Source organism: Artemia sp. Qi Xiang Cuo, chromosome 10 (assembly GCF_049724085.1).
Source record: "Artemia sp. Qi Xiang Cuo chromosome 10, ASM4972408v1, whole genome shotgun sequence".
Taxonomy (NCBI): Eukaryota; Metazoa; Arthropoda; class Branchiopoda; order Anostraca; family Artemiidae; genus Artemia; species Artemia sp. Qi Xiang Cuo.
This window is the reverse complement of record NC_142803.1, coordinates 69126434-69139974: the sequence shown is the minus strand read 5'-3', so window position 1 is coordinate 69139974 and position 13541 is coordinate 69126434. Positions and strand designations below refer to the sequence as shown.

Genomic DNA, 13541 nt, shown 5'->3' with positions numbered 1-13541 from the left:
CTTGGAGTTCGACCAAAATAGTTGTTTCCGAGGCAAAGACATTAATGACTTGCCCCCCAATCTCCAAAAATTATCCTCCTTTTTCAACAAAAAAATTCTTCAACTTTTTCTTAAATGAAACTAATACTATCTTGAAACTAAAACTAATACTGATAATAATATATATTAAATGAAACTAATACTGCTCTAATACTATCCGGGAGATCATTCCATACCTATGTTCCGTAGCAAAACTTCCAGAACACCTAGCCTATGTTCCGTAGCAAAACTTGACCTTGTTGTATGTCGGATCTCACTGAAATAGTCAACATTTCGTGTAGAATATTCATGGTAGAGAGAAATGCGGGAAAATACATTTCAAAAGTACTCAGGAGATAACATATTCAGACACTGATAGACAAAAACTGATAACTGATAATCACGCTGCTGCCCAACATTCAGGATGCCAAATTTTTTGTAAGATTGGGCAGGGCTTTCACAATGGCACATCTCTCCGAGTACTCTGATTGCTTTATTCTGAACAATTTGTGTCCTTTTATAGTTGCCGATGAAATTACTGGCCCATACTGAGCATCTGTGCCCAATATAAGGGTCTACAATAGCGCTGTAAATGAGCTTGAGGGTTGACAGAGGAAAGGTATACTTCAGTTTTCTCAGTATCCCGAGTCTTCATGGGAGCTTTAGCTGATACTATCTCACTGTGTTTTTTCCAGCTGAGATTGCAGTCGATATGAAAACCCAAGTAACGGAGGTCATATACTTGTTGAATAACCTCAGAGGCATATACAACTACCGAATCCGGCGGGGAAAGAGTCCAAGTTCTGCTAAAAATCCTGAAACTGGTTTTCTTTACATTAACAACGAGGCAACACACTCACAAATGTGCAGAGACACTGAAGTGCATGGTTAGCTTTTTCAACAGCTTCTTGAACAGACTTTGCAAAAACAGTTATAGCTGTATCATAAGCAAATGAAGTAACAACACCATCACTTATATAATACCGCAACGTATCTACGTAAACTAGGAACAAGAGAGGTTTTATTGAAAGTGTTGTCGTAGAAACTTTAAAAGGGCACATTAAACTAGAAATTGAAAGGGCTAGTACCTTTTTTATTAGTTGAAAGTCATTGGAGAGCGACTAGCACGCCTCTCACGCCCACCATTTTTTCAAACATGTCCAATCAAAATTTTTAGATATCCATTTTGTTCAACGTAGTTGAAAGTTCTTTAAATTAGGTCTTTTAGGATGATAACCCCCTCAGAGCCCTCAGTGCAAGGGTTGTAAGTTATGCCCTGGGAGCATAACGCCACAGAAATACGATGGCATAAATCAGAAGCTATTCCACAAATTCCTATATTTTCCAAATCATAGGCAGCGCAAACGCGCTGCTTAAGTAAAGAACGATGTTGTAACATTATATAATTTTTTTTTCATACCAGGGCACTTCGCATCGAAGGAGTTTTCGTACTGCACTTTACTGAAAAAAAATACAAAATGAATGTGCATTGTCAGTTTAATATACATAAACTGATATTTAGTTATTAAATGTTAATATTATTTGATTTATTAAAGTTATAAAAGTAAAAACATTTATGTTTTTTCAGTAAAGAGCAAATTTTTTCTGGGCTCGGGAAGGCATAGAGGTTTTGCGCCCAACATGTGTTCATTTCTGCTCATTTTGAGTTTGACTCGGTTATTTATTGTAATTTCGGTTTGTTTTGGGTTTCATTTATTTATCGATGCTGATTTGTGGTAGTTTCACTCTTGGTAGATTATTTGATTTTATTTTTGCTCATTTTTGTTTATTGGAGTTCTTTAGTTTTCTTTGAAAAACTTATTTTGTGGAAAAAGTGTTTTTTAATTAATTATCAAGAAGAAATGTGAGGTTTATTGTACCAAACACTTTTTTAATGTAAAAAAAATATAGTTGCCACCAAATAATTATCATCCATAGCCTTGGATAAAAAATGATATAAAGCACCTTGCTTTGTTGACCTACCATTCAAGATACCAAACTCATTGGGAGAAAAAAATTATTCTTTACCAAAAATGAAGAAAAAACCTAATCTTCACTATTGTCCTTACGCAGTTTCTGAAGCCTTAGGAGGTATATATAAGTAAGGATAGGAGCTTAAAAACACCTTCCATGGAGATATTTTAAGCTTGGAATTCATTTGAAGGACCTTAAATTACCAGTTTTAGACCAACAACTTTGTAAAAGCCTAGAATTGAGGTTGTTGAGAAGGAAATATTTTAAGAAAAACTATTCTTACTTCATAACACGCCGAATAATCGTGGTTACACGCTCAAACAGCAGCTAAACTATCTTTTACCTTCCCTTCTTCCTAATATTCCAATATATATTATTTTCCAAATCATATAGTTCCCGTGAGCTTTTCTGGTTCTTGATTTTGCCACAGTTAGTTCAGTTTATGTGTAGGCTACATGAGGGGCATAATTTGCTATGGGGCAGAGGGGAGGGGGCAACTGCCCCTCCCAGACCTCAGTTTACCCCTCCCAACAATGATAAACATGCATAATTCAAGCTTTAAAGTGCTATATAGTACCTTTATGTTACCAAACGGTTTATTTTTTTAGTTTTTACTGTCATTTTCACTTAATATGGAAAAATTAGCTCCATCTTTGACCCCCCCCCCCCCCGTGGATTTAGGTGAAATTAGGCCCCTGGTGCACAAACTTTTAAACAAGAGTGATGCTAATAACTTAAAGAAAATATATAAATTTTTAAGATTTGTCAATTGTTTTTTTTTTCAGTTGGATCTAATAAACCAACTCTTGAATATATAATTTCAACAAAATGGAATTACAATCAAATAATAAGTTTTTAATCAATATTTTAGCACTTTTCTATAGCTAAAAACAAGGGAAAAGGGTATTATCTTGTAGGGTCTATTTAGTTTCCAAATAAAACAACTATTATCTTTCAAAATAACACAAGAAAGGCATCAAGTGATGTACTCACCTAATTCATAGCTCAATTATGAAAATATCTATAAATTCATCATAAGCTCTTCCCTCTTTTCTAACTATGTACCATTCTTTGATTTTGTAATAGTCATGTAAAACATACCTTTTTCATTTTAGAATGAGTTTTTTTTCTAACTCCCTTATACTTTCATACCTTTGAAAATTCAACAGAATGCCAATAGAAACAAAGTTAAAACTCAAAATCCAGCTGTCCACATCAACATCAATATCCAGAATTACACTAAACATCAAGATGTTCAAATAAAATTCTTTTCTACTACTCTCAAGTGAATTTTTAATGAAATGGTAAAATACTATGAGCATTATGCTTTTACTAATATAGCAAAAAAGGTCTTTATTTTCATGATCCTTTTCTGGTTTTTAATGGTATGAAAATAATTGAGACAAAAATTTTGGAAAGTAATGATAAAAAACTCTATCAAGTAAAGTAAAAATGACAGTCACTTGAGTAGAAAGGGGGACGCTACTCGTGACATGACACCATATATGGGCATAGAGTCCCTAGGGAGAACACGTGGTTAATCAAAGTGGGTCAATGACCTCTTCTTTCAAGATCTTATCATTGTTGTTGTTTTGGCCAAGTGCACGCTCGAGGCGAATGTTATGCCGTCTAGGAATTAGGAAACAGTTACATCACGTGTTTCCTTCAATGACCTCAATTCCCCTTTCGTGAATCAATAATTCCCCTTAGAAACAACAAATTAATTCCACTTTCTTGACACATCAGTCAACCATGACATCATCTGTCAGACATTAAAAAAACTTTGCCCAGAAACAATTCTCCAGGAATAGACCCAAGACCTTAATAAAACTTCGCCCCCGGAAACAATTCTACTGGTCGAACTCCAAAAGATATTAATAAAACTTTACCACGGAAACAATTCTCCAAGAAACATCTTAGCGATGAAGAGATTAACGCGGGAAAGAGTTTCCCAGTAATTTCAAATCTGACAGCGCAGGGATGCCAAAAACAAAAGGAACACACAGAAATTACGTTTAGGGGTTATTTGGGCGAAACCGTTTTAGACATTTTAGGGAATTATTTCGGCGAAACAGTTAGAGACATTTTAAAAGGTGATTAGAAAAAGTTTTAGAAGAAAATTTGAGGGTGAAACTCTATGGTCGTTATAATACACAAGTTCCATTTGAACAGTGTCGTGAGGTCCTCTACCCCGACCCAAAGGACCCTCATACCCCACCGCAACCCCGAAAGAAACCCCCGGTCCTCAAAGGTCCCCCGGGCTCCCAAAGGGTCCCCGGATCCCCAATGTTAAGTTATGTTATGTTATGTTATGCTATGTTATGTTATGCTATGTTTTGTTATGTTATACTTTTCAAAGGCATTTCAGAACCAGTTCTTTTCTTAATGTCCCTCCTAAACCCATTTTACAAGTTGAAGCATCCTTCCTTTTCACCCAGAACTGTACTTTCGAGCTTTTTGGATACCTCAACACCAAGAAATACCTTTCAAAAGTCATTTCAGAGCAAGTTCCTTTCTTAATGTCCTTCCTAAACCCATTTTGCAAGTTGAAACATCCATCCTTTTCACCCACAACTTTACTTTCCAGCTTTTTTGATACCTCAACACCAAGAAATACTTTTCAAAAGGCATTTCAGAGCAAGTTCCTTTCTTAATGTCCCTCCTAAACACATTTTACAAGTTGAAGCATCCTTCCTTTTCACCCCCAACTTTACTCTACAGCTTTTTGGATACCTCAACTCCAAGAAATACTTTACAAAAGACATTTCAGAGCAAGTTCCTTTCTTAATGTCCCTCATAAACCCATTTTACAAGTTGAAGCATCCTTCCTTTTCACCCACAACTTTACTTTGAATCTTTTTGGATACATCAACACAAAGAAATACATTTCAAAATACATTTCAGAGCAAGTTCCTTTCTTAATGTCCCTCCTAAACCCATTTTACAAGTTGAAACATCCTTCCTTTTCACCCACAACTTTACTTTACAACTTTTTGGATGCCTCAACACCAAGAAATACTTTTCAAAAGACATTTCAGAGCAAGTTCCTTCCTTAATGTCCCTCCTAAACCCATTTTACAAGTTGAAGCATCCTTCTTTTTCACCCACCAACTTTACTTTACAGCTTTTTGGATACCTCAACACCAAGAAATACTTTTCAAAAGACATTTCAGAGCAAGTTATTTTCTTAATGTCCCTCCTAAACCTATTTTACAAGTTGAAGCATCCTTCCTTTTCCCCCACAACTTTACATTACAGCTTTTTTGATACCTCAACACCAAGAAATACTTTTCAAAAGACATTTCAGAGCAAGTTTCTTTCATAATGTCCCTCCTAAACCCAATTTACAAGTTGAAGCATCCTTCCTTTTCACCAAAACTTTACTTTACAGCTTTTTGGATACCTTAGCACCAAGAAATACTTTTCAAAAGACACTTCAGAGCAAGTTCCTTTCTTAATGTCCCTCATAAACCCATTTTACAAGTTGAAGCATCCATCCTTTTCACACACAACTTTAATTTAGAGCTTTTTGAATGCCTCAACACCAAGAAATAGATTTCAATAGACATTTCAGAGCAAGGTCCTTTCTTAATGTCCTTTCTAAACCCATTTTGCAAGTTGAAGCATCCTTCATTTTCACCCACAACTTTACTTTACAGCTTTTTGGATACCTCAACACCAAGAAATACTTTTCAAAAGACATTTCAGAGCAAGTTACTTTTTTAATGTCCCTCCTAAACCCATTTTACAAGTTGAAGCATCCTTCCTTTTCACCCCCAACTTTACTTTACAGCTTTTTGGATACCTCAACACCAAGAAATACTTTTCAAAAGAAATTTCAGAGCAATGTCCTTTCTTAATGTTCCTCCTAAACCCATTTTACAATTTGAATAATAAATACTTTTCAACCACAACTTTACTTTTCATGTTTTTGGATGCCTCATAAACAATAAATACTTTTAAAAAGACATTTCAGAGCAAGTTACTTTCTTTATGTTCCACCTAAGCCCATTTTAAAAGTTGAAGCATCCTTCCTTTTCATCCACAACTTTACTTTATAACTTTTTGGATACCTCAACACCAAGAAATACTTTTCAAAAGACATTTCAGAGCAAGTTCCATTCTTAATGTCCCTCCTAAACCCATTTTACAAGTTGAAGCATCCTTCCTTTTCACCCACAGCTTTACTTTACAGCTTTTTGGATACCTCAACACCAAGAAATACTTTTCAAAAGACATTTCAGAGCAAGTTCCTTTCTTAATGTCCCTTCTAAACCCATTTTACAAGTTGAAGCATCCTTCCTTTTCACCCACCAACTTTACAACTTTTCGGATACCTCAACACCAAGAAATACTTTTCAAAAGACATTTCAGAGCAAGTTATTTTCTTAAAGTCCCTCCTAAACCCAATTTACAAGTTGAAGCATCCTTCCTTTTCACCACAACTTTACTTTATAGCTTTTTGGATACCTCAACACCAAGAAATACTTTTCAAAAGACATTTCAGAGCAAGTTACTTTCTTAATGTCCCTCCTAAACCCATTTTACAAGTTGAAGCATCCTTCCTTTTCACCCAAACTTTACTTTACAACTTTTTGGATACCTCAACACCAAGAAATACTTTTCAAAAGACATTTCAGAGCAAGTTCCTTTCTTAATGTCCCTCCTACCCATTTTCCAACTTGAAGAATCCTTCTTTTTCACCACAACTTTACTTTACAGCTTTTTGGATACCTCAACACCAAGAAATACTTTTCAAAATACATTTCAGAGCAAGTTCCTTTCTTAATGTCCCTCCTAAACCCATTTTACAAGTTGAAGCAACCTTCCTTTTCACCAACAACTTTACTTTATAGCTTTTTGGATACCTCTACACCAAGAAATACCTTTCAAAAGACATTTCAGAGCAAGTTCCTTTCTTAATGTCCCTTCTAAACCCATTTTACAAGTTGAAGCATCCTTCCTTTTCACCCACCAACTTTACAGCTTTTTGGATACCTCAACACCAAGAAATATTTTTCAAAAGACATTTCAGAGCAAGTTATTTTCTTAATGTCCCACCTAAACCCAATTTACAAGTTGAAGCATCCTTCCTTTTCACCCACAACTTTACAGCTTTTTGGATACCTCAACACCAAGAAATACTTTTCAAAAGACATTTCAGAGCAAGTTCCTTTCTTAATGTCCCTACTAAACCCATTTTACAAGTTGAAGCAATCCTTCCTTTTCACCCACAACTTTACTTTACAACTTTTTGGATACCTCAACACCAAGAAATACTTTTCAAAAGGCATTTCAGAGCAAGTTCCTTTCTTAATGTCCCTACTAAACCCATTTTACAAGTTGAAGCATCCTTCCTTTTCACCCAAAACTTTACTTTACAGCTTTTTGGAAACCTCAACACCAAGAAATACTTTTCAAAAGATATTTCAGAGCAAGTTATTTTCTTAATGTCCATCCTAAACCCATTTTACAAGTTGAAGTACCAATCCTTTCACCACAACTTTACTTTACAGCTTTTTGGATACCTCAACACCAAGAAATACTTTTCAAAAGACATTTCAGATCAAGTTCCTTTCTTAATATCCCTCCTAAGCCCATTTTACAAGTTGAAGCATCCATCCTTTTCACCCACAACTTTACAGCTTTTTGGATACCTCAACACCAAGAAATACCTTTCAAAAGACATTTCAGACCAAGTTCCTTTCTTAATGTCCCTCCTAAACCCATTTTACAAGTTGAAGCATCCTTCCTTTTCATACCCCAACTTTACTTTACAGCTTTTTGGATACCTCAACACCAAGAAATACTTTTCAAAAGACATTTCAGAGCAAGTTCCCTTCTTAATGTCCCTCCTAAACCCAGTTTACAAGTTGAAGCATCCTTCCTTTTCACCCACAACTTTATTTTACAGCTTTTCGGATACCTCAACACCAAGAAATACTTTTCAAAAGACATTTCAGAGCAAGTTCCTTTCTTAATGTCCCTCCTAAACCCATTTACCAACTTGAAGTTCCCATCCTTCTCACCCACAACTTTACTTTAAAGCTTTTAGGATACCTCAACACCAAGCAATACTTTTCAAAAGACATTTCAGAGCAAGTTCCTTTCTTAATATTTTTTATAAAACTATTTTCCAAGATGAAATACCAATCTTTTTCACCCACAACTTTACATTACAGCTTTTTGAATACCTCAAAACCAAGAAATACCGTTCAAAAGGCATTTCAGAGCAAGTTCCTTTCTTAATGTCCTTTCTAAACCCATTTTACAAGTTGAATTTCCTTCCTTTTCACCCACAACTTTACTTTACAGCTTTTTGGATACCTCAACACCAAGAAATACTTTTCAAAAGACATTTCAGAGCAACTACTTTTCTTAATGTCCCTTCTAAACCCATTTTACAAGTTGAAGTACCCATCTTTTTCATCCACAACTTTACATTACAACTTTTTGGATACCTCAGCACTAAAAAATACTTTTCAAAAGGCATTTCAGAGCAAGTTACTTTCTTAATGTCCCTCCTAAACCCATTTTTCAACTTGAAGCATCCATCCTTTTCACTCAAAACTTTACTTTACAGCTTTTTTACACAATATCATGCAAGATTCCACTTCAATTCAGATAGGTTCGGTTAGATTATGTTAGGTTAGGTTAGGCTAGGTTAGCCTACGTACGCGTGGTTAGGTTAGGTTAGACTAGATTAAGTTAGGTTAGATTATGCTAGGTTACGTCAGGTTAGGTAAGTTAGGTTAGGTTAGCTAAGTTAGGTTAGGTTAGCTAGTAAACATCTCTCCATGTTTAAGTTAGGTTAGGCTAGATTAAGTTATGTTAGGTTAAGTTGAGTTAGCCTACGTACGCGTGCGTACGTAGGCTAACCTAACTTAACCTAACATAACTTAATCTAGCCTAACCTAACTTAAACATGTAGAGATGTTTACTAGCTAACCTAACCTAACCTAACTTACCTAACCTGACTTAACGTAACCTAATCTAACCTAACTTAATCTAGTCTAACCTAGCCTAACCTAACCCTACGCGCGTACGTAGGCTAACCTAGCCTAACCTAAATTAACCTAACCTAACATAATCTAACCTAACCATACACCTAACTTTTTGCCTGACTCTCACCTAATCTAATCTAACTTAAGTGATGCGTATGTAGGTTAACCTAAGCTAACTTAACCTAACCTATTCTAACCCAACTTAATCTAGCCTAACCTAACCTAACAATACCCGTACGTAGGCTAACCTAACCTAACTTAACCTAACCTAACTGGCATAACATTCGCCTCGAGCGTGCACTTGGCAAAAACAACAACAATGACAAGATCTTGAAAGAAGAGGTCATTGACCCACTTTGATTAACCACGTGTTCTCCCTAGGGACTCTATGCCCATATATGGTGTCATGTCACGAGTAGCGTCCCCCTTTCTACTCACTTGGGGTGGATAGTTGCTAGAAATTGATCATTTTGGGTGGCTACACTGGGCAAAAGATTATTTCATACAACCAATTTTTTGGAGGGGGGGGGGGAATAGTCATTTTAGGTGGAAATCCCCCAAAATTTGAGGATTCCAATTTTGAAAAAAAAATGCTGACAAAATTCTCTATCCCAGAGAAACTGCCAAGCAGCATTTCTACCATGTTACCCTGCTTTCTACTTGTCTGGGTCACAAGTTTGAGAAAATTTGTTATAAGCCTTAGATTTATGTGAGTGACGTCATATTTATGAGCACATTTCAAGAGCATACGTAATATTTGTCTCAGTAGTGGTTGTACCATTTTTTTATGTCTATGATGCAGGCAAAATTACACAAGAAACATGAATAAGTATAAAATGTCAAGTAGCCTACTATGAGTGTTTTTGCAAAAGGCATTTTATGCACTTTCATAATACCTAGAAGACAAATTAGTAACTTTGACAATGAAAAACAAAGAAATATATAGTTACAATACTTGCAACAACAACAATTAGAAGTTAAATTTGAAAATAAAGACAAAATAATATGCGGTTAGAATATTAACAACAGCAAAAATTAGAACTTGTCAAAAATATTTTGGAAAATCAAAATCCTGGGATTTTTTAGTCTGCAAAAAAAATCTAAATAGATGACGAGTTTTACAGAATTCATTAGGGGTTTCAATTTGGAAAAGAATCTATATGATTGAGGTCATATTTATGACATATATTTCAAGAGAATAAACTACGTCATTTACACACACGCCCTTCAGGAGCAAACATATTGTTTTGAAATAGATGATGCATGCAATATTACAAATGGAACATAGATAAGAATAAAACCCCAAGTGTAATGAGTCTATTTACAAAATGCGTTTTAAGCAGTTTTCGTAATACCTAGAAGACAAAGCAACAGCCTAGATCATCAAATGTTATAAGATTAATCCCAACAGTTTAGGTAAAGGGTATGGAAAAATGTCTAAAGTAATGATAAACAAAAATGAAGCACAAAGAAATATACAGTTAAAATACTTGCGTTGGAAACAATTACAACAAGTCAAAAACAAAAGTGAAGAACAAAGAGCTATCATAGGCAGCGCGCTAGCGCTGCCTAAGTTAAGAACGATGTGGCCACAATGTGTTTTTTTCTTCTTCTTCTCTTCTTTCTTCGACAGGCACTTCATATCGAAGGAGTTGTCGTAGAAACTTTGAAAAGGGCTCATTCGATTGGAAATTGGGGTGGCTAGTACCCTTTTTAATAGTCAAAAGTGATTGGAGGGCAACTAGCCCCCCCACACCCATCATTCACCCTAAACACATACAATCAAAATTATAACATAGCCATTTTGTTCAGCGTAGTTGATTTCCAGATAAAAAATACTTTTTTGAGGAGGACACTCCCCCACAACCCTCAGACAAGGGTTTTAAGTTATGCCCTGGGGGCATATAAGGTTTTTATAGAAGGCGTTGTCGTAGAAACTTCAAAAAAGGCTCATTCGATTGGGAATTCAAAGGGCTAGTGCCCTTTTTAATAGTTGAAAGTGATTGGAGGGCAACTAGCCGCCCCCCCCCACACCCATCATTCCCCAAAACACATCCAATCAAAATTCTGAGATAGCCATTTTGTTTAGCATAGTTGATTTCAAGAGAAAATATGTTTTTGAGGAGGAAACTCCCCCACAACCCTCGGGGCAAGGGTTTTAAGTTATGCTCTGAGGGCATATAAGAACGGTGTTGGCATAAAGTATCATTTATTATTTTTTTGTTCCTTTAGAGCAGGGCACTTCGTATCAAAGAAGTTGTCGTAGAAACTTCGAAAAGGGGTCATTCAATCGGAAAGGGTTGTAAGTTATTCCCTAGGGGCATATAAAGTTTTTATAGAACGCTTTGTCGTAGAAACTTCAAAAAGGGCTCATTTGATTAGAAATTGAAATGGCTAGTGCCCTTTTTAATAGTCGAAAGTGGAAGGCAACTAACACCCCTTCCACGAATACCATTTCCCCGAACACAACCAATCAAAATTTTGAGATAGCCATTTTATTCCACGAAGTTTAAAGTTCAGCAAATTATAACTTTTGAGCAGGACACTCCCCCCAAAGTCTTCATGGCAAGGGTTATTAGTTATGGCCTGGGGGCATATAAGTTTTTATTGCAATCTTTGTCGTAGAAACTTGAAAAAGGGCTCCTTCGATTGGAAATTCAAAGGTCTAGTGCCCTTTTTAATTGTCCACAGTGATTTGAGGGCAACTAGCCCCCCTCTCTAAACAACCTTTTCCCCAAACACATCCAATCAAAATTTTTAGATAGCCATTTAGTTCAGTGTTGTAGATTTCCAGATAGAAATTATGTTTTTGAGGAGGACACTCCCCCACAGCCCTCAGGGCAAGGGTGGTAAGTTTTGCCCTGGGGGCATATATGGTTTTTATAGAACGCGTTGTCGTAGAAACTTCAAAAAGGGCTCATTCGATTGGAAATTGAAAGGGCTAGTGCCCTTTTTAATAGTCGAAAGTGATTGGAAGGCAACTAACACCCCTTCCATGTCCACCGTTTCCCCAAACATATCCAATCAAATTTTTTAGATAGCTATTTTATTCCACGCAGTTTAAAGTTCAGGAAATTATACCTTTGAGCAGGACACTCCCCCAACAGTCGTCAGGGCAAGGGTTATAAGTTATGCCCTGGGGGCAAATAAGGTTTAAATTGAAATCTTTGTCGTAGAAACTTGAAAACGGGTTCATTCGATGGAAATTCAAAGGGCTAGTGCCGTTTTTAATAGTCGAAAGTGATTTCAGGGCACCTAAACCCCCTCTCACGCCACCCTTTTCCCCGCACCCATCCAGTCAAAATTTTTAGATTTTCATTTTATTCAACGCAGTTGAAAATTTTGGAGATTAGGTCTTTAAGGATAAAAACCCATCCCCCCACAACCATCAGGGCAAGGGTTGTAAGTTATGCCCTGGGAGCATTTAAGGTTTTTATAGAAATCGATGTTATAAAAACATCACAAAGGGCTAATTCAATTGCAAATTGAAAGGGCTAGTGCCCTTTTAATAGTCGAAAGTGATTTAAGAGCAACTAACCCCCCTCTCATACCCACCATTTCCCCAAACACATCCAATCAAAATTTTGAGATATCCATTTTGTTCAACGTTGTCGAAAGTTCTGGAAATTAGGTCTTTTAGGATGATAACCCCCTCAGAGCCCTCAGTGCAAGGGTTATAAGTTATGCCCTGGGGGCATATAAGGTTTTTATAGAACGCGTCGTCGTAGAAACTTCAAAAAGGGCCCAGTCGATTGAAAATTGGAATGGCTAGTGCCCTTTTTAATAATCGAAAGTGATTGGAAAACAACTAACGCCCCTTCCATGCCCACCATTTCCCCAAACATATCCAATCAAAATTTTTAGATAGCCACGCAGTTTAAAGTTCAGGAAACTATACATTTGACCAGGACACTCCCCCCAGTCTTCAGGGCAAGGGTTATAAGTTATGCCCTGGGGCATATAAGGTTTATATTGAAATCTGTGTCGTAGAAACTTGAAAAAGGCCTCATTCGATTAGAAATTCAAAGGGCTAGTGCCGTTTTTAATAGTCAAAAGTGATTTGAGGGCACCTAACCCCCCTCTCACGCCACCCTTTTCCCTGAACCCATCCAATCAAAACTTTTAGATTGCCATTTTATTCAAGCAGTTGAAAGTTTTGGAAATTAGATCTTTAAGGATAACAACCCATCCCCCCACAACCCTCAGAGCAAGGGTTGTAAGTTATGCCCTGGGAGCATGTAAGGTTGTAAAAACATCACAAAAATCTGGAAATTATGTATTTATTTACATATTTATTATGTAAATTATGTAAATTATGTAATTATATATATATATATATATATATATATATATATATATATATATATATATATATATATATATATATATATATATATATATATATATATATATATATATATATATATATATATATATATATATATATATATATATATATATATATATATATATATATATATATATATATATATATATATATATATATATATATATATATATATATATATATATATATATATATAT

General features: G+C 35.7%; 1 pseudogene across 1 annotated transcript in view; it reads right to left on the bottom strand.

Moving 5' to 3' along the window:
* Positions 1–673, bottom strand: part of LOC148948097 (uncharacterized) — a 129065-nt pseudogene extending 128392 nt beyond the window's left edge. Inside the window, exon 1 of the transcript XR_016142375.1 lies at positions 568–673. The product of XR_016142375.1 is annotated as an uncharacterized LOC148948097 (transcript). The remainder of the gene's footprint in view (positions 1–567) is intronic.
* Between the last annotated feature and the right edge of the window lie 12868 nt (positions 674–13541).